The sequence below is a fragment of the Battus philenor genome, unplaced genomic scaffold, assembly GCF_028537555.1.
Source record: "Battus philenor isolate CCGP_79_NKW_IND1 unplaced genomic scaffold, ilBatPhil1.0.hap1 SCAF_10, whole genome shotgun sequence".
Classification (NCBI taxonomy): domain Eukaryota; kingdom Metazoa; phylum Arthropoda; class Insecta; order Lepidoptera; family Papilionidae; genus Battus; species Battus philenor.
The window spans coordinates 12468820-12490765 of NW_027181662.1; the positions used below are offsets into that span (position 1 = coordinate 12468820).

The 21946-nt window shown below is 32.7% G+C and overlaps 1 protein-coding gene across 1 annotated transcript in view; it reads left to right on the plus strand.

Moving 5' to 3' along the window:
* Positions 1-21946, plus strand: part of LOC137923218 (uncharacterized) — a 421389-nt gene that overhangs the window by 151531 nt on the left and 247912 nt on the right. The gene's annotated exons all lie outside the window — the stretch shown is intronic.

Genomic DNA, 21946 nt, shown 5'->3' on the forward strand with positions numbered 1-21946 from the left:
TCCTTTAAGGTTGTGTAGTGGTGTTTTATTAACTAATTATTTCAATAATGGAAACATACGTTCAAGACATATTTTTAAATCAGTTTAAAATAATTTAAACACTCAAAACTGTTTCTATACTGTTTTATTTATATTTGCGATTTTTGAAAAGAATGAAATTTAAAAAAAAAATTTGGGTATTATCGGACTTAGTTTTTAAAATTTTGAATAACATGTAATGTACATACATCACATTACATATGCGAGAGAAAGTTGCCGACTAATCTAATCTTTGTTTAGTTTTTTTTTAACGAGCAGGTAGAAGCAGTTTACTTGAAAGGAGCAAAACGTGACATATCTAATCCGATATCCTTTTGACGGCCCTGGTGCCTATTGGAGTGCCATGTAGCGTCCGCCCAAGCGATCTAAAAGTTTTGCGGTCTCTCAGTCTGGTTTTAGGCTAAGGACCCTCTGTGCCCTCAAACCTCTCCCCTCTGCAACCTGCAATATCCTTAAATATAACTTGGGCAGTAGTGTAGGCCAGGTCAAAAAACGCTGCTGGGATATGTCGTAATATGGTACGTAGTACTTAAAACAACAAATACACTAATTATGCCGCAGCCACGTTATTCCCTTATACCAGGCTCTCTCTAACTTCTTGTTTTGGAATTTGAAATGACTCACGAAAGGGCGACGCTCTACTACGTTAATTAATTTTAATGGTAATTTCTGAACAATTTCGGGCAATGCTAAAAACGATTACATGTTTTGAAAAAAAAAACAATATTCTTTTGTTATTTCCTAGTAACAAGGTACCTTAATCATTTTGTTATAAGATTGGATGAATTTTTTTTTACATAATAAAATTTTGCAGCTTTTTGTTTTTATGAATCGCTATTTTTAATGTATATTTTGTGTTATTTAATGCGTGCAAAAATAAATAAATAAATAGGAATGGAGAACACTTGTTTTGAGTTTTTTTTTTAATTAGAATCCTATGAAAACATGCATTGAAATAAATATCATAGCTAAGTACATTGTTTTATTTACAGTATCTTAAAAGATGATAATAATTGTTTGGTTTGAAATTTTGACTGGTGATTAATATGATTGAACACAGTTATGAATTCGTTTATTTGTATTTAACGACATTTTTTTATTTCATTTTGTTATAAGAGATATGTTTATTTTTATAAATATATTAACAGTGACCATTTCTTTATAGATTTCCAGTTGATTCCGCTTCAAACTGGCCGCTACCTTCTTCAGATAGCCAGCTACACTTACTCCACGAGCTGCAAAGACTTATCTGGACATTCCTATTGGCGTTGCTCTAAGAGACACAGCAAGAATTGCCAAGCTAGGGCCAAATTGTTTGGTGGAAAAATCACTATGATAATGGGCGAACATTCGCATGGCCCCGATTCCAAGCACCACGAGGATGAAGAGCAGACACCAAACTCATCAGGTTTTTGTTTTAATTTTTGCGATATTCTTCAAGTAATTAAAAATGTCTTCCAAAGATTATTGATCGTAACTCTATGGGATCCAGTGTTAAAAATGCTAGTCTTGATAAAGTTAATATCGTAAAGATTATCTAGGAGAGACTTATAAAGACCTCCGTTAAATTCATACTAGTTTAAATAGGTTACAAAATCTAGTAATGTAATAAATTGAACTCCTTATCAATATTTTTATAAATTATTTTGGTCTAATTTTTATTTTGTGTGCAGTGGGCGTCTATCGGCTTGTATGACGATGATGATGGAGGCATGTTACGCTTACGAGGCCATATAATTGAATCATATCGTTTATGTCGTTTATTCAAATCTTTAATAATATTCTTGCAGGCCCGACTTTTGTAAAATCTCGGAACGGGACGGACCTGGTTCTATACAAAAACTACGCGTTCAATATTCTGAAAAAGTTCTCGAGCCACACCAACTGGCGTTGCTCCAATGAAAAAAGAGGCTGCCGAGCGAGAATTGCCCTGGACCAGAAGAATAACGTGACCGCTGAAAAATGCGGTCACAATCATCCTCCTTGCCCTTATAAAATATATAATGGATATTATGTAAAAATTTAGACATGAAGTATTGTATATCTAGTAGTGTAGTAGTTGTAATAATTAAACAACTAGGAATATCTTTTATGTACTTTAACCAAGAAATGGAATTTAAAATCTTATTGACAGAATGCGAAGATCTATCAGCTACCTAAATTGTTAATAAAATATATAATCAGCTTTTAAATAATTTCAAAAGAGTAATAATCACTTACGAAACTAAAACTAAAGTCTTTGTTTAATGTTTTTGTCGGTGTTAGTATCAACATAAGATTAATTTCTAAGTCTGAGATCATAAGTTTTTTTATGGATGATAAAAAATTACGCAAATATTACAAAAATGAATATGTATATGAATGAATTTGATTTTTGCTTCGATGATTGCTTCGTTGTTACAAGTTTTTATATGATAGGGACAAAATAGACGTACTAATAATAAATAAATATATTTTGGAAAAAACTAAAAATTTTGTTTATTGTTTCCCCGTATATATATTAGCTCATATGCTTTTATGAAGGGTTAAACATGTTCTTGCAGATTTTTTGGCCTTTTTGCATCGCTGTTCATTATTTCCTTTTGTTTTATTTAGCAAATATAAATAAATAGGTATGGAGAACAAATCAATTGAGATTTTTTTTTAATGAAACTTTTATTAAAACTTTCATTGAAATAAATATGTAAGCTATATACAGTGTTTTATTTCTTGTGTATTAGAAGTTGATAGCAAATTTATTATTCCTGAAATTTTGACGATTAATTCATTTGAGTGAATAAAGCCATGAGTTATTTTATTAATTATTTTTTTTATTGTGGTATTGAGTTTCAACATTTTTTTTACTTCGTTTTGTTACAAAAGAGTTATGTTATTATTTAACAGTGACCGTTTTTGTATACAGATGTCCGGTTAATTCCGCTTCGTACTGGCCGTTACCTGCTTCAGTTAGCCAGCTACACATACTCTACGAGCCGTAAAGATATATCTGGACATTCCTATTGGTGTTGCTCTAAAAGACTGAGCAAAAAGTGCCGAGCTAGGGTCAAAATGTTTGCGGGGAAAATCACTATGGTAATGGGTGAACATACACATCGCCCGGAATCCAAACTACTTGAGGGTGATGAAGAGACAAAAAACTCATCAGGTTTTTCTTTTTCAACTATTGTAATAATTTTCGCAAATGTTATTCATACACGAGGCAGAGCAATTCGTGTGTAGCTTTTTATCTCTTAAAAATCCTATTTGATTATTTTTTCAATTCCGATTTTATTTTACATTAAGGGATAAATACACAATAACAATTTTATTAAACGTTTTTGGCTAAATTTGTGGTGGTACATCTCATTTGTGACATGCTGTTTGTAATGCATCACTTTCCTGTTCATTTTTTCATTGTTATGGCATAGAAAGTATTACTAAAACCACTTTTCATGATACGAACAATTTTCACAATTTATCAGCATAGTTAAGAATAAAAAAATTTTTCCTGATAGTTAATTTTTTTTTCAACTTATCAAAACTGCAAGGCTAAGAAGTCTTGCCTTGGTTGATCCTTTAATTGTGGTATGATAAAAAGACAATAGGCCAAAATAGATATCAGATATCATCAATTATTTCAGTACACTCATGATACACAAGAATGAAAACCACTTCGTGTAATATGTCATTATATCTCTTTTTAATTATTCGTAACAAATGTCATATTTATGGTTTATATAGAATATATTCAGTAATTTAATTTTAATGATGTTTTTGTAATTCTACTGTTGCCTGTTATAGCTTTCTTTTAAACTCTTGTGTATAAACTAAAAGAAAAATTTATTTCGCATGTACGAAGGCACGCTGAAAAAACTTTGTATCTATTAAAATTATATTTAATTTGTGCGACTACAAATTTTTCTTTCGTTCAAATCGTGATTAACTTATTTGCAGGCGTGATATTTGTGAAATGTCGATCTGGGAACGACATAATTCTACATAATGACTACACGTTCAGTTTAGGGAATAAAACCCCGACTCACAGCAACTGGCGGTGCTCGTATCGTAACAAAGGCTGCACGGCAAAAATTGTTCTAGAAGAGGGTGGATCGGCGAGAGTGGTTGCTTTAAAAGGCGAACACAATCATCCTTTCCAGCCTTATAAAATACACGATGGATGTTATATGAAAATTTAAATATACTTCTTCTTTTTTCTCAATTTGTTTTCATCAATATACCTACTGAATGTTTTAAACAACAAGAAATATCTTTGCTTATTGACATTAAATGCGTGCCATTGAAAGGAAACTGAAAGAAACTGAAATGTCCTATAAAAGGATGATGCTATTCTTTAATTGAGAAGATAAAGAAGGCTTCAAAGAAAGATTTAAAACAGATCATTAAAAATTATTTTAATGCTGCTTCGAGGATTGCTAAAGACACTGGCATAAGTTAATGGAAATTAATAAATAAATTATTTTCGGAAAAAATAAAATTCTTTCATTATAACCTCGTATAACATAAGTTAGCTCTTACACTTAGTTACAGGAATAAACATATTTTGCAGAATGAATTACAATAAAATATATTTTTAACGTTTTACCTGCTAGATAATATTTCGCGGATGAAAATGTAGTGTCTTCGCGCGTTGCTGCTCTTTAATTTTTTTTTGTGTTATTTTATTTGTGCAAAAATTAATAAATAGATAACGAAGACGAATAAATAGAAAACACATCTGTTGAGTTTTTTTTATGAAACCTTACTTTGTATCTTATACTTCAAAGATTATTTTCCGTGTCAAAAACATACTTTGATTTTTTGTTAGGATATTCTAACCAAAAAACTGTCACTGTTAATATTCATATAAACGTAAGACTGCTCTATGTTTATAATATAATTATATTGTTTTTTAACATTTGAGTTACCGCGGTTAAATGTTGAAGGTAAATTGGTAAGAGGTATTTTTATTTTTCTTCAATCTCGGTTTTCTGATATAAGATAGGGACAAAAAGATACAGAAACCTCTATACACTAATACATTCATTAAAATAGTGAATTTTCATTTAGACAAATATTTGTAAAGCTTAATATATGGCTAGGTTACTGGTATAGAGTTCAAAGGAGCATGTCTAATATAGCAACAGAAGATAAGATATCTATTGCTTGAAATTGTCGGACTAAATAAATACATTGTATCAGTTGTCGTAAAATAAAAGATAATAGTTTTATAATTCATTTTTAAATAATGATTGTTAGTTTAATAAAATTTAATTATTTGTTCTTAAGGGTTTCTTGTAGCGTAGAGCTTCTACGTTTATTCTTTCGTTTTGTTATAAGAGAGCTATTTTATTATTATTATGTTGACAATGACAACTGCTTTTCAGATTTCCGGTTAATTCCTCTCCGAACTGGCCGCTACCTTCTTCAGTTAGCCAGCTATACTTACTCTACGAACCGTAAAGATATATCTGGACATTCCTATTGGTGTTGCTCTAAAAGACTGAGCAAGAAGTGTCGAGCTAGAGTCAAAATGTTTGCGGGGAAAATAACTATGGTAATGGGTGAACACACGCATCGTCCCGAATCCAAACTACATGAGGACGACGAACAGACAGCAAACTCTCCAGGTTTTTTTTTAATTTTTGTGATTATTATCACTACGCTTCTCTATACAGTTCTTAGAGCAATGTATTGGCAAGTTTTTAAAAGCATGCACGTACTTACGCGGCCATTAAAAGTTGTATTGAATCATATGAGACATGTTATATCGCGATTGATATATTTGCAGGTGTGGTTTTTGTGAAATGTCGATCTGGGAACGACATAGTTCTGCATAATGACTACACGTATAGTTTAGGCAGTAAAACCCCAACCCACAGCAACTGGCGTTGCTCCAACCACAACAAACGCTGTCCAGCGAAGATTGTTCTGAATGATAGCGGATCAGAGGTCAGAGGTGTTGCTGTGAAAGGCGACCACAACCATCCTCCTACACCGTATAAAATACACAATGGATGTTACGTGAAAATTTAAATGTATATATTTTTGTTGTGTCACTCTTTTATTTACAACCCTATTGAAAGCATTAGCGTAAAGAATGAAAAAGTTAACAAGTTTTTTTTAAAGCTTGTTTCAAAGAAGTGTGTGAATAACATTGTTCTTTACGTCGTGAGTACCATTGACACCGCCGTATTGCAAGCGACGAAACGTGATCCGCTAGCTGTTTTCTTAAAGAAATGATTAATCAACGAAGTACACATTTCTTTTATATTGTTTATAATTATTTTTTTTTAATTTCACCATCATCATCGCCATGTTAGCTGATAGACGCCCATTGCAAGGTATATGCCTCACCAAGAGATCGTCACTGTGACCGGTCTTGGCGTTGCCCGCATCCAGCGACCTGCCGCGACATTAACTATGACGTCAATCCATTGTCCACCGGCTGGACAGTAATTGTATATTAGATATTTACAATAAGATATACGAATCGTCAATTATTGAAAATAGAAGTTAATAGATAGTCGCACATTCCCTTTAAAAAATACTTCTTTGCATATTTTTTTCTCCTTTTAATTGTGCTATGTTATTATATTTTAACAATGACCTTTGCTTTTACAGATTTTCAGTTAATTCCGCTTCGGACTGGCCGATATCTTCTTCAGTTAGCCAGCCACACTTACTCTACAAACTGTAAAGACTTATCTGGACATTCTAATTGGTATTGCTCTAAGAGGCTCAGTAAGAAGTGCCGAGCGAAAGTCAAAATGTTTGACGGGGATATCACCCTGATAATGGGCGAACACACGCATAGCCTTGAATCAGATCTACACGCCTCAAAGTGAATATGCGAACTGTTAGTGTCATCGTCGCCATCATTTCTGATATAGATCGTCCGCTACTGAACATAGACTTCCCTTATATTATGCTTTCTAGCAGCCTACTTCCAGCGTCTTTCAATGGCCTTTTTAAGACCGTTTGTCCACCTTGTTTATAACTAGTAGCTTAGGGTAATATAATTGTTATTTACAATTGTGAAATGTGAACACCAAACAACATTTATTAAGTTAATGAATTTTTTATTTCATTCGTATATTTCATTAATTATATTACATGATTTATACGGTAGAAGTTTAGCAGAAAGTTCGGTCCACCTAATGGAGGGCCTTTTCACGCTTTCTCACTTGTATGTATTAATTACGTATGTATTTTTACTTTGCGTACGTTTAACAGAAAAGTACAGGCACGTTCATAAAGAATAAGTCGCTTGAAAACTTTAATTTCTATTAAACAAATGTATATGACATTTCATCTAAAGTGGTTTTATTACAAAAGTGATTTTCGAGCGTTGAAAATTCAAGGTTATTTTGGGTTTAATAATGCTATGTTTTGATTGTTAACAACCAATGTGTAGTAATAAACTTGGTATAGATATAGATTAGAAATTTTATTGATAACTTTTGTTACAGATTATATGCTCATTCCTCTTAAAGAAGGAAAATATCTTCTCAGTTTTGGTTCCAACACTTTCTCAACTAATAACAGAGATATCTCTAAGAAGAGCATCTGGTACTGTTCTAAGAGGAAAAGAAGAAATTGTCGCGCGTCAGTAAGGATGTACAAAGGCATGATCGTAGCTACGGTGGGACAGCATTCGCACAATTAGATTTATTTAAATGTACAACGAAGTTAACCTCCTCGCTTCTGAATTGTGTTCACGTAGAAATATTGTTATTTATAAATAAAACGCAGAGATAAAGTCGTTTCTGTTTTACCGTTTATGAAAAATAAATATGCTTTTATATATTAAAACGGATATGCCAAAGAGCATAGAATAAAAAGGAATCCTTAACGTTTGATTGTTACCATAATACCATAGACAGGGGAGCTGTTATTTTAAAATTATTCTGTTTTAAGCTTGCTCCTCTTAGACATGAGTATTGTAACATAGATTCAAGTAACTTGGAATTTGTAAATTAAACAATTTACAATTACATAGTGTTTTTTTACCAAATCAAATTTATAAACAAAATGGTTTTTATTATTATAATAAAACAACATATAACCTTATTTATTAATTTATTAAGTAGATTCATTAAAATGGTACGTTTTATGATAATTATAAATTCTTATTTATGGTTTGTTAAACATTCTATCTATGATAAACATAAATAAATAAGAAATAAAAGCAGGTTAAGATATATACGAAATTATAGACTGTAATAATATTGCTACATTAAAAAGCTGCCATAAGTGAAAGTTCACAAATTATGTTAATTATTTAATAAAAGTTTTTCCACATCACAAGACACAAATGTGTATAAACACCATATGTTACAAAACAAAATGATAATAAAAGTGTTTTTCAACTCTGTCTAGCAAATGAGTAATTGCTTCATTTCGGAATTCAGAATCAACGTACAGAACCTAAAATGTCAAGACTTAGCTCTGAGGCCATCTTAAATTTGTATTGGCTTTGTATTTTGATGTTAATAACATAACATCTTGTAATTTGTAAACGATGTATGAATAGTATTTGATTGTCTGTGGCAAGTTGAAAATGTGTTTTATGAATCTACATATAATAAAAAAATTTTAAGACTAATAATCGTCATTATTAATGTTTCAGATCTGACTTTACTGCCAACGAAAAGTGGAAACTACAAACTGCAATATAAAAATCATACTTACTGGTGCAACTGGCATAAGTCTAACCCAAACGGGTACAGACCTCTGCGAGTTTGGTACTGCTCTAAGCGAAGCGGCCGCAAGTGTAAGGTCTATTTGAAGACCTTAGACGGAAAACTAATTTCTATTCATGGCTGCCACAATCACTGAATTGGTTGCAGTCAATTCAACCCATAGACGCCCACTGCAGGGCATAGGTCTTCCCTAAATATATCTATGAGTTATACCATAATCGCCACAATTGGCTATTATGTATCAAGGTATTCAGAGGACGTTGCTGCCCATCATCTAGAAACTTGTTGAGCAGTGGCAATCTTATATAATTAATGCACAAAGTGTTAATTACACACAATTGTATCCCGTTATCAAACCCGCGAGCTTCTATCGCAACTCATTCTACCGCTGTGCTACCACTGCTCATTTGCTGATAAATGGGTTTTAAAAAAGAATTATATTATACTTGTCTAAATTAAATGTTAGTACAATTAAAACTTGTTATGTTATACCAACAGGAAGAGCTTAAAAATTAAATATAAGAGATTGTATAATAATACAGTTGTATATTATAGTCAAACATTAAAACAGATATGGCTGAATGATATTTAAAAAAAAAATCCTTTATAACCTATAAAACCAATGTCGAAAAAATATGTAGATGACAATACAAATAATCAACACACGAGACGAGCCATTGAGGGTGCTGTGTCAGAATTTCTCTATAGGGTCGAATTAGAAGTATGAGATCCTTAGATGAACGAAAGTAAACACAGCCCAGCGAATGGGTAAAGTGGCAGTGAGATGCATATGGATGCTTCCAATCTGTACTATAGTAAAATTATGGAGAAAGTCTGTCCAGCCGTGAACGTCCTCTAGCTAGAATGATGGTGATGAACACTAATAACTGTGTCGATTTATAAACCTATAAATTTAAACGTGTTTTTTAATATTACTTTAATAGAAAAGTAAATAAAAATATTATTAAAACTGATTCTATATTTTTGATTTATTTATTTATTTACGTCGCCCCACAAATAAAACTTTTGTAAATGTTTAAGTTAAAAAATAAATTAAGTCCAGGCAGTTTTGAACATTAATTAATGGGAATTATTCATTTTGCAGCGACGAGAAATAATCCTCCACAAAAGACACAACACAAACTCCGAAGCCGACCCGGAAAAGTTTCAGCAGTGCGAAGATATTGTAAATTTTGTTATAAAGAAAATGCGACAAAATCCGGTCGAATAATGGCCAAAAAAATGACGAGACAAGTGACTACATTTTGTGACTCCTGCGAGGGACATCCGTTTCTATGCATACCTTGTTTCAATAAAACACATTAAAATCTCTCCTTAAGTAAAATAATAATAAGTCATTAACTAATATATAAATTGATAATATTTTAATCTAAAAATATTATATGTGTATATTCAATGTAGTCTTAGCTTCCCACAGAGAAATCTTTTGTAACTTAATATGACATAAAAACCGTAATTGAAACCTAATATTAATAATAAACATACTGTAATTTCTAGCAAAATAATAAACAACAGATTTTTCGTTCGAAGATGCAGACAACTCCCAAGCGGTTCTTTTGTGAATTTATAGGGAAGGCCTGCGTCCAGCCGTGGACGTCTTACGGCAGATATGATGATTATGATGAACATAATGATAATATTGCGTAATAAATAATAATTAAGCAAATTTTTAATAGATTATCTGTAATGAAACAAACATATACTGTTCCGTTTTTTATACCTAATTGTTTCTTTTGCGGCGATTTTTGCAGTTTGTCAAGAGTCATTGAAATTTGTCATGTCATCCGGCATTGAAAACGTTAATATAAATAAAAACTTGAGATTAAATTAATCGATAAGAACAGTATGTGTTTACTGTAAATTATTTGTAAGGTTTTTAAATTTTGTAATTTAATGAGATAATTAAATTCGAAACAAAATTCATCACCATCATTTCAGCTGTATTGTGTTTTCAATTCAAGACACATTTCAAAACCTTGTAGAATTAAGTAGAAGGATATAATTATAGAGGTGTTCAATTTCGTTTTAATTGTAGTTAAATAAGACTCTTGTTGTATTCTTGTCTTGGCTTATGAAAATGTTCACTATAATCCATCATCCAAAAATAATATTGTTGAATAAACGATCATAGCTTTTTCGATCTACATTCAGAGTTTTGTCCTCAGTCGAATATTTACCTACGCCATCCGGCAATTTTCTTCTGCGTTACATGGGTCACACGTTCTGGTGTAAGAAGCAAGTCCTGATGAGTAGGAGACAATGCAGGTGGTACTGCTCCAAGAAGAAGAGAAGCAAATGCCCGGCCACGCTGCGGACTATTGACCGAGAGGTCATCGATTTCGCATGCGAGCACAACCATAATTAATTCACCATCAAAATGTTGACACTCTTATTATTCTATAAACAAAATAAATTCTATAAACATTAGAAAATTGATTCAATCTTTGTATCGTCTTGTTTAATAATTGAGTGAATGTCATTTAATCAAGATAGAGTATAGTATTATTACATTCCTTCATGTTGTAGTTGTATAATATTACATGTTAAATACAGTTTAAAAATTACAGCTTTTAGTGTGAGTTTTATTTTACACATCATCCCTTACAAATGTGTGTGGCTTTCACCGAGTAGCAGCTTCGAACCACTAATGATTTTTAAAACATGTTTAAAAAATATCGTGTTATAAATTAAGTGTGATGCATTGTTAAATAGTAATAAATATGTTAATGTTTGCAGTAAAAATCACACAGTCACAAAAAGGGAAGGTGTTGCTTATATGCGGCGGGTATTCGTTCTACTTGCCGTCAGCTTACCGTCACTCGAACAACCAGGCTGTACAGCGGTGGTACTGCTCTACGGATCGGCCTCGTGGCTGCACGGCGCACATCGTCACGAAAGAGGGCGTTGTTATCACCATGAACAACTTTCATAATCACATCCTCAGAACGGGCAACCGGAGGCTATAAACATAAATGCTGCAAAGAAATATAGCAGCGCATTATATTTATTAACAGCATTATCTTGTAAATATGAGTCCGATCTTCGATTGACTTCACTAAAGAGTCTACCGCGGCTTTTGCTAGTATTGCTCACAAAAAGTTTAAGCAGCCGACATAATACCAAATTAATTTTTAATCGAAAAAAATAATGTATCGCTCTTTTGCCTGCGGTCACACTCGGCTTCGACTCTCGTACACAATTTTCATATTGTATATACTTCAGTCAATCCTTTGCAATATTCTCGTTTATTCTGTTTTACTATCCAATGCTATGCATAGTTGCTTTTCAAAATTAGGTAAATCTGTATTAAAATCTTACAACATAATGGTTTAAATCAATTTATGTGTGAAAATGTTTGAAATTTTTATTATTAATTATCCAATAGATTTTTCATTTATAATGTTAATGTTATCGTCATATGGCGTATGTAAAATAACAGTTACGTATGTAACGTTAATTTTGCGATTCAAAGCCGTACTCTCCCTCTACAAATATTGTGGCAGACATACAAGGCAGTTAGTGCCACGTAGAGAAGCCAGGCTTAGGTATTTAACACTTTGAAACTGGTAAAGCGGGAATAGCCAACAATGAGCCGAGTCTCTATAGTGAGTCCAAGATTTTAGTAACTGTAAAAAAATCTAGATGTAAAACCTTCACCCGATATGTATATGTATGTATTCCAATAGACAGCATTTGATAGAGAAAAATTAAGCTTTGAAAATATCCTTGTGAGTTAACTACATAAAGTTATTAATGAGTCATCACAATATCTCTGGGACCGTAAAGCTTAGAGATTTGAAATTTGGTCGGCATATTTATTTTTCCGATTAAAATCACCCAACAGTTTTATCTGTGAAGATGTTAAAAAAATGCATATCATGAAGCTCTTATAGGTACAAAACTTAGCACGAATACTTTTTCGTCAAGTTAAAAATTACTAATTACTCTCAAAAATCGGGTGGAGTATAACTGTAATTTATGAATGTATATGTATAGAATAATGATAACAATTATATATAAAATATCTAAGTTAAAATTGTATATTGAATTGATAGCACTTATATTGTTTACGCCGTGATATATATTATGTTTACAATTTTTCTAATAATCAATTTATTTACATGTTCGCGTACATATTTCACATTTGAAATTTATTTAATAACTACGTAGTTGTCAGTTTGTCCTCTCCATATATTCCTAATCTTTTCCTACTCACGCTTACAAACACCGAGTGAATAAGCTATGCTGTGACGTGACAACACTGACGCTTAACTTAAAAACTGTGACAAAACTTTCTTCCTCCTAACATTATTGTTTCGACCTTGTTAATAACGGTATCCACACCACATGTGTTTTTACTGTGCAACAGACAATTAAAGCTACAACGAGGATCAAGATCCGCGCCGCTCTCAGGACTCTCAGGACCAAAATTAATACTCTCATGGTGACGTCCTCGTCCCTTGGATTCCTGTCTTACTGTTCTCTTTTTCCTGTTGTAACAAACTGTCACTGCATAATATTCCATATCGCGTAATTTGCACAACCGCCCCGCAAATACAGTCTACTTATACCGCGAAAAATATGATTAACCCGCAAACGACCATCAAATATTTTAAATAATGGCCTAGTAAGAGAAATTTCTAGTTGTGTAAGGTGTTTGTACAAAGATGTTCCCTTACAATATTTTTATGTGTCAATGAATAAATTAAAAAGTAATAATTAGCCCTTAAAATGTAAGGATGTTTTATTAATAAATAAATTTCTGGAATTGTTTGATGTTTAAGCGTAAAAGTTAACATGTAAATAAAATTACTCGTAAGTTTGTGAAACTACCTTTCCTTAATGATTATATTTTTATTTAAAAATTACCGTGTGTAGTTTAATTTAATATTCTTTATTTTATATTTATACTATACGTTTTTGAGTTTTGTGTTTTTTGTTTTATGATTGAAAGTTAATAGGATAAACAAGTAAGTGTTACTATCGGGTTTTAAACGATATTTTAACAAAATTGATTAGATTTTAAGCAACCGAGACATAGGTTTGAAATATTTCGAAATTATTCTACGGGGATGAATTTGTTAGTTCTTTTATACTATGCATTGTTGCTTTATAATTTTATTGAGAATTTTTTTTGGAGTTTATGGGCATGTATTGCTGTGCTCTCTACCGCAATTAAATACTACCATTTTTTGTCTCGGGACGATTCTATAAGCAGTACAGCAGAAGATTTTCTATATAGTACCAATGTTATTTCTCGGATCGTCTAAGATCTACTCGTATTTATAGCTAACTTAAATTATTTAAAATATAAATGACATTAAAAGAATGCTTCAAGAGCCGGATTTAATAAAATTAGAATCAAATTCATGACTCCTGCAATTCAATTAGAAATACGCTGCTACCAAAGTTTAATTCAATGTTTCGAAGTGCCTGTGACAACTTGAACGGATTTTTTATTACAATCTTCACAAATGCTTTTCCTTAATAGTGTGTAGTCCTCCTCCATAGATTTATAATAGGACCAGTTGTAAGCGGCTAGCGTGCAGATCTTTGGGACTTCAAGAAAGTTATTTATCCACCTTGTGATTCTATGATATCTTATTATAAAATCATATCTAGTAATAGTAATATCCCTTTATACTACCTTTTATGTCGTATTAAATAAAGAACAACCTTTCGATTTGATCTATAGCACAATGATGTTTCAGCGGTGTTAATACTGTCAATGTCCGGCAAGGAACAAATGGTGTTTGATAACAAAAAGTTTTACAAGCAGTACGAGAACGGAGCGAAGATAAGGTGGCGTTGCACCAAGCGGGGTTGCAATGCGTTCCTCTATACGGTGGATGGAGAAGTGGTGAAGATGCAAAGAACACATAACCACTACAGCTCCCAGGCGTCGACAAGTCAATATGGCTCGCATTGAGTGTTTTTTTAACGTTTATTTATATGCCAGTGACTAATACAAAGACATACTTGAAAAAAGATTTAGTAGACAGATGTTAACTGCAATAGTGTAAGTGCAACAATACACTAATTAACTTCAAGGTTCAATGTTAAAACTATCCCACTTCATGTAGAAACATCGTTGCAAAATATTTAAAATCAAATGCTAAAAAATACATTTGAAATGATGTAAAAATTATAAAAGAATTTTTTTTATTTATTCAAAAACCGTATACCAAGTATTACGGCAAACTTTATGCCGAAGGCATTTTGCATCTGCTACCCTGTTAACAATAAAAATGTATGTTTATATTTGTCTAGTGCTTTAGCTTAATGTGGAAAGCACTTTTGTGTACAAAATATTTGAGTAACCTTGAGTCTCTGTATGAAGCTTGTCGTAATCGAGCACATACTAGTTCTTAGATTATTTATATATATATATATATACATACATGTATATATATATATGTATATATAAACATATATACATACATACATATATATATGTATATATATATATATATAAATATGTCTGTAGTTGGCATCTAAGCACACGAAGAACTACAAAGTTACTTAATCAACCAATAAACGTGAAACGTATTTATGTTATAAATGAGTATACCACTCGTATTAACATAGTAATGTAAATAATTAAAACTTTTGATTAATGAATGTGATGCTCGCGATTTTCCTCTAACTGATAAGCTAAATTTTATTGCATTATAGTCACTTAAAATATATGTCTTGGCTTGGTGTAATGTCTATGTTTAAGAGAATTCCTCGCCTATACACGTACACACGACAGCGGTATACCATCAATTTATTAATTATCGCATGTGTAAAATATTTGATAATTATTAGCGTGTACGAAGATTAGTTATAACTTAATTTGTGAGTTATATTTCTAACTGTGCAAATAAAAATGTTGTATGTGCTGTTTGATTATTTTTGTCATTTTAAAATAGTACCTTTATTTTCCATAAAATAACATCAAACTTTATGTGATTTAACTTGATATTCCCTAACGGAAGAGACTATATTATTTCTATTGTTATAATGTCGTTATAAATCAAAGCTAAAGTTGTCTACTAATGCGTAGATATCGATATAATAATATTAATTACTTAATGAACTACATTAAAAAAAATTAAATATAATGATCACAATTTTTATATCAAATGTATCCTTCTTAAAACGACTGTATTGTTTGTCTCCCTTTAAATTGTTCTCAAGTATTGACATATGTAAAAGTTATAATAATTAAATTTTCTGATTTAGGACAGCGCCTTTTGGTCACTGTGAAGGTAAGGTGCTAGAAATATTCATCTTGTTGACTCTCTTTTAAATAACTGTTTCTTTTTAATTAGTCAAAATTAGTCGAAATGTAAAATATTATTAATTTTACCACATATGTCAAGTGAAGGTTCATGCTCGGAGTTTCGCTGCGAAGAAATTCATAAATAAGGAGATCCGTAAAAGAAATACGATCACCGACAAAGCTCGAAGAGTTGTTCATCTGAAGTTTTAGAGGGTGGGCACATCGCGGGTGTGTAGGCGCGGCGTGGGTGGGTCTCCCATTAGGTAGGACCGACGACGTAGTTAAGTAAGAAATGGACTTATTTATAATTTATTTACATTAACTATTATATTAGTCCCTTTCTTAGTTAGGATAGACTTCCGCCAGGTAACACCTGATTCTATTACAGACATAGTTAAGGTCACGGGAAGTCAGAAGAATAAGGCCGGCTGGTGGCGATCTTTGGAGGAGGTCAATGCCTTGTAGTTTTCATCGGCTAAATAGAAGAAGAACTTGAAGAAGCCAACAACCATAGCTGGGACGATGTTCTTCAACGCTGATATTATTATCTCACTATAAGACGTTCAAGCATAAAGCTTGATCGTCTGTTCTGCTAACAATAAGAACTGTTATTCCAAATAGACAAAAAAGAGTTTGTCAGGAAAATACTTAATAAAGAATTTGTTTAAAAAATACTTAATTTTTTATTTGAAACAATAAAGTTTAGCATTGATGAAGAATTAAAAATGATATTAGACAAATCTCTACCATATACCCACATAGTTGTCTTGATTTGTCTTTTTTTAAATAAAAAATAATTTTTATTTATAAAAAAATAATTTTGAAGTAATCGCGAGTTTTATTCGTTACTCACGTCACGGATTTAGTCTCGTGCAACAATCTTTACCGTTAACTCTATATCTGTTAAACACTTGACGAGAAGAAACCACCCATTACGTATTTGTTTCTTCTTCAATGGGGAGGAAAATGAAAGCCACGTATGATCAAGATGACACATACGAGGGTGGATTGAAAAGTACTCGGCCTAACACAGATCCATTCAATTCTAAAAATCAAATCTACCCACATTATTTAGTTCAGTTCAGACTAGTTCATTGTGTGAAGTTTGAAACGTGTGCGATAATTAGTTGGGATTTTATAAATTTATTAACAAAGTAATCGGACATAATTTCCGTGAATGGAGCAAATCGAGCAGCGTGCCGTCATTAAGTACCTCCATAAGAAGGGGCTATCATCAAAAGCCATCTATGATGACATGGTCAGTACATTAGGCGATTGTGCTCTGTCATATTCATCCGTCAAAAAATGGATAGCAGAATTTAAGCGTGGTAGAAAGAGTGTGAAAGATGAACCCCGCTCTGGAAGGCCTTCGACGTCAACTACTGACCGGCAAGCGTAGCGTTCGACGTCTGAAAAGTTTGCCACAAGACCTTGTAAAAGTCCGACGACGCTGAACAGGGCCGCTTCCAACCGGTCCTATTGGAAATCTATGGAGAAGACCTTTTTAACTGGGACTATGATACGTACCCTTTTTGATTTATAAACAGACCATTTTAAAAATAGTATGCATCATTTTATACTCTAAAATGTCAAGTAGTTTCGTATATTTTAGATAACTTCTTCGCCAATTATGATTTTTGTAATGTATATAAGGAAGTGAACTGAACCCTGACAAAACTTACAGATTGTGATTATTGTTAAAACATTAAAACTTTAATTTAAATAGTTTGTTTTTAATACCTTACTGTTCACACTAGCTAATCGGTAGAACGCTTGGTAGTGCCTGCATGCGACGTTGATCGCGTACTAATTGAATAACCAATTGTTGCAGCGATATTTTTTCGAAACTCCAAAGGGAAGATAAACATGATATACAAAAGACAGAAGTACTACCAGCAAATGGAAGGTAAAGACAAGATTCGCTGGCGGTGCATCAAGCGGGGCTGCAAGGCGTACTATTATACGATCGACGGCATTTTGAGCAGAACGCGGGAGATCCACGAGCACAAAAGTTACACGACAAGGGAACGTCACGCTTTTTTAAATATATAATTGCATTGGTACAACTTAATTGATTTTAATAGTGCGTGGTTTTGTACTCCGTTTGTGTTAAAAAAAATAGTAGTTCATCGACTTTGGCCATTTCTCAGCTAAGCTGATTTTGAATTGTCCATATTTGTAATACATTTATTATATTTATTTTTTCATGTCTAATATTTTTACAAATTACTATTTACATTACGTTATTTATGAATAATTTAATTTTTCGTATACTTAAATTATGGTTCCTTATATTATTTATTTGTTGACTTGTACGATGTTTATAAACATTGCATATATTATATCTATGATCCTGTTTGTGTAGACGTGTTATGAAATATGCTTGTGTATTTTGATGCGTAGCCAATGTTATTAAAATTATTTTGCAATACGCCGATTAAATATTTTCAAGATGTCATAAATTTTTTAAAGTCCGTTCCTAGAATATGAAGGTGGCTATGATTTTTTGTTTAGGTTAATATAATAAATCTAGACCGCACAGAGTTTAGTACGAACAAACGTGTTTTTAATCTTATAGCTACTCTCTCTTTCTTTTAACATAATTTCTCTCTCTAACCTAATTGATATCATTTTCATAGTCATATCTATTTCCTATTTGAAATATTAACTTGTTAATGGTCATTTGTACACTTTAAATTGAGCTTTTCTCAATTTGATACTAGAAAATGGCACATATCAACTTGAAATAAGGTTTAAATTAAAAAAAATTACAAACAGGGTCCTAATCTGAGAAAAGCCTACTATAAACTCGGTGAATTTCCTGTAATTAATATTACAAATATGTTTAAAACAGTAGTTAGATTAATTTATTCCAAATTTGTATTACCTTATATAAATATTTACAGTGTTGTGTTATTTTTAACTAGAGCAGACTAGAGTTTGATAAAAAATATATACATTAAATTTATTGCACACCTACATTAACACAATTTATACGTATGTACTGTTGTTCTACGTACCTGTATACAATACTAGAATTTGATTCTGTTCTGTAATGTTCGTATTTATTTTATTTCTCGCATAATTCATTCATCCAATGTACATATTGAACAGACTAAAATCAGTGTTATACTCAAGAAAGAAATTTAATTCTCAGTTATAGTGTGAAAAAGGGATATAGTGTTCACTATTCTGTGTTTAACAATGTGGAAAACCTTGACTTTCAAACTTTGGAAGTTAGGGTAAAAGATGAAGACCACGTGTTGGACACGTAATGTCTAGTTTCGGGACAAAAATACGAACTACGATGATGTTTAGTTTTGGGTCAAAAATGTGAACTGCTTTTTTGGATACGTGTTGTCTAATTTAGTGTGAAAAATGTAAACAACGTGTCGGACACGTGATAACTAGTTCGGAGTCAAAAATGTGAACTACGTGTTGAACAAGTGATACTTAGTTTAGGGTCCAAAATAACAATCTCATGTGGATACTTGATGAGGGACAGGTAATGTCTAATTTTGGGTTAAAATGTGGACTACGTGTCGGACACATGGTGTTTATTTTTGTGTCAAAAATTACAATATCTTGTTAGATACGTGATGATTATAAATTCTTTCTAATTTTTGGCCTTCTGTTTCGGATCATGTTGCCTACATATTAACTCAAGATTAAGAAATTAATATTTTTCGCAGGTATGGGTCCTGTTATCTATACCACGTCGAAAGCCGCGAAGGTGTTGTTCTTAGGAGGGTTGAAGTACCGGCGAAACGGCGCGATAGGCATGAAAATGAGATGGCGTTGCGCATCACACGAGCGCTTCAGGTGCCGGGCGGTCGTCCATACCGTCGGCGATGAAGTCGTTTATATAAAGGACGAGCACACCACTAGCAACTAAACCAAGCTTTTAACAAAGCCCTAATGTATACCTTTACTGAAGAAACACATGGTACATGTATGATCAAATGTATAATAGATTTGTTTAGTAGTGAAAGATTAACGCTTGCTCTTATATTATTATAATTGTTAAAGCGCAATTAAAATTAATAACATCTACGCTAATTGAGGGAAATTGCTAAAAGGAGGTTTTTTCGAAAAAGGAACCTTTCATTTAAAACTAATTTAAGGAAGCTTAGTTCATTTTAATGCCGAAAATGAAAACATGGTTTCATACACGCACTGTTACGAAAGTTTTCCATTTTTATCATATACTATGACGTCAAGGGTTAAAAGTTTTCTCGATGCCTCGTCTCTACTCGCTATACACCCATTGCTAGACTTCCGCTGGTCTGGCGCTGCCCATACATAGAGTTTCGGAGTGATGTTACATTTCTTATGCATCACAATGGTATATGTACGTGAAAGAAACAGGTAGTAGTAACAAGTCAACCACAAAATATTTTTTTATCCAAATTCCGACAAATTGCTTAATTGCCCGAAACTATATTTTCAACTATTGTTTCAGTTTAATAAAATACTGACCTTCAAAATACTACGTTTTATTATTATTTAATATCGAACGGTTATTTTATTATGGATGTTTTACGTATAACTATTCTACGTAATATTTTTATACTTAAACAAATGTTTACTGTTTTTGACAGGATAAACTTTAAAGACAAAGTTTGTAAGATACGTCTTTTGTATTTCAGAAAACTTTAAAATTGATCAAGTCAAAAATCGGTAAATTATTAACTGAACTGGAATATATCCATCGATTTGACTGCAGCCGTAGGTTTACCATGTTTGGACTTAATAAAGCCTGCCTATGCTTGAGCAGCCTAGAGTAAGGGCCTTTTCTTAAAAAGGGTTTTTTTCTTTGTATTTAAGAAATATCTTCATTTATTCGCCCTTGAAGAAGAAAGACACGTCTACATATCGCATCTACAAAAACCACTACAATGCTCCTCCGTCATTGGTGTATGTTATAGCCAAGAGAACGTTCTCACCGCAGCCCCGTTAGCGACAACCACACAACCGCGACTTCCTAGTCTAGAGGACAGATAAATCTCTCCTTTTTCTTTATAGATGAAGGTACCTTTTCAGTTATACAAAAGCCGAAAGTACTAATATCGCAACTCATTGTTACAAAGCCTTAACTTTCTTATGGCGGTCTTTAGCTATGCCACAATTTGGTCGCTGAACGACCCCGCTTACTCGCGGAGAGTAGAGTGAACGCCATCTTAATACTGAATCTCCTGTCCCTCCGATCTACATCTACTCCACAATACAAATACTCACCTCCAAAGTAAAATTATTAAGTCAATTTAGAGCAGTTATTTCTGGACGTCCACGTTGGTTTCTTTCTTTTAGAACCGGACTTTTAGTGGTGTTCAAGGAGAATTCGCAGATTCCACGGGTTTTGGCCAGCAATGTGCGAAGCTTCCGGGGGAGTTTCGGCTTGGGCCGCTACATACTACTACTATATTTCACTGGATAGGGAGGCTGCTGAGCTTTTGGATGACTTCAGCGGATGATGTACGATTCTCTCAACTTCAAGAGGCCACAGCTACTGAAACCCGGCGATGAGTAATTCACTAGTCTGGTGGTATGGCTGAAGGTGCTTTATCTTCAAGTATTCAAAATTCTCTCCAGGGTTGTTGTATAATTGAAAAATGTAGACTTGTTTGTTTTTACGGTATTGATTACGTTTCCCATTTCCAGAACTAAGGTACACTCTTTCGTCACGTGGGAAGCGGATGATTCAAATCGGCAAATACAAGTTCACGCACAAGGTGACCAACAACAAGAAGACAAGATGGACATGCTCCTCGCACAACAACAAGGGCTGCACCGCCCTTATCCATACCTACGGCGACGAGGTTATCAAGATTCACAACCAACATAACCACTGAGTGTTTTATATTTACCTATTAAATTATTTATTCGTAACCACACCAATCACGTAACATATTGTAAACATTATGTTACATGATAATTC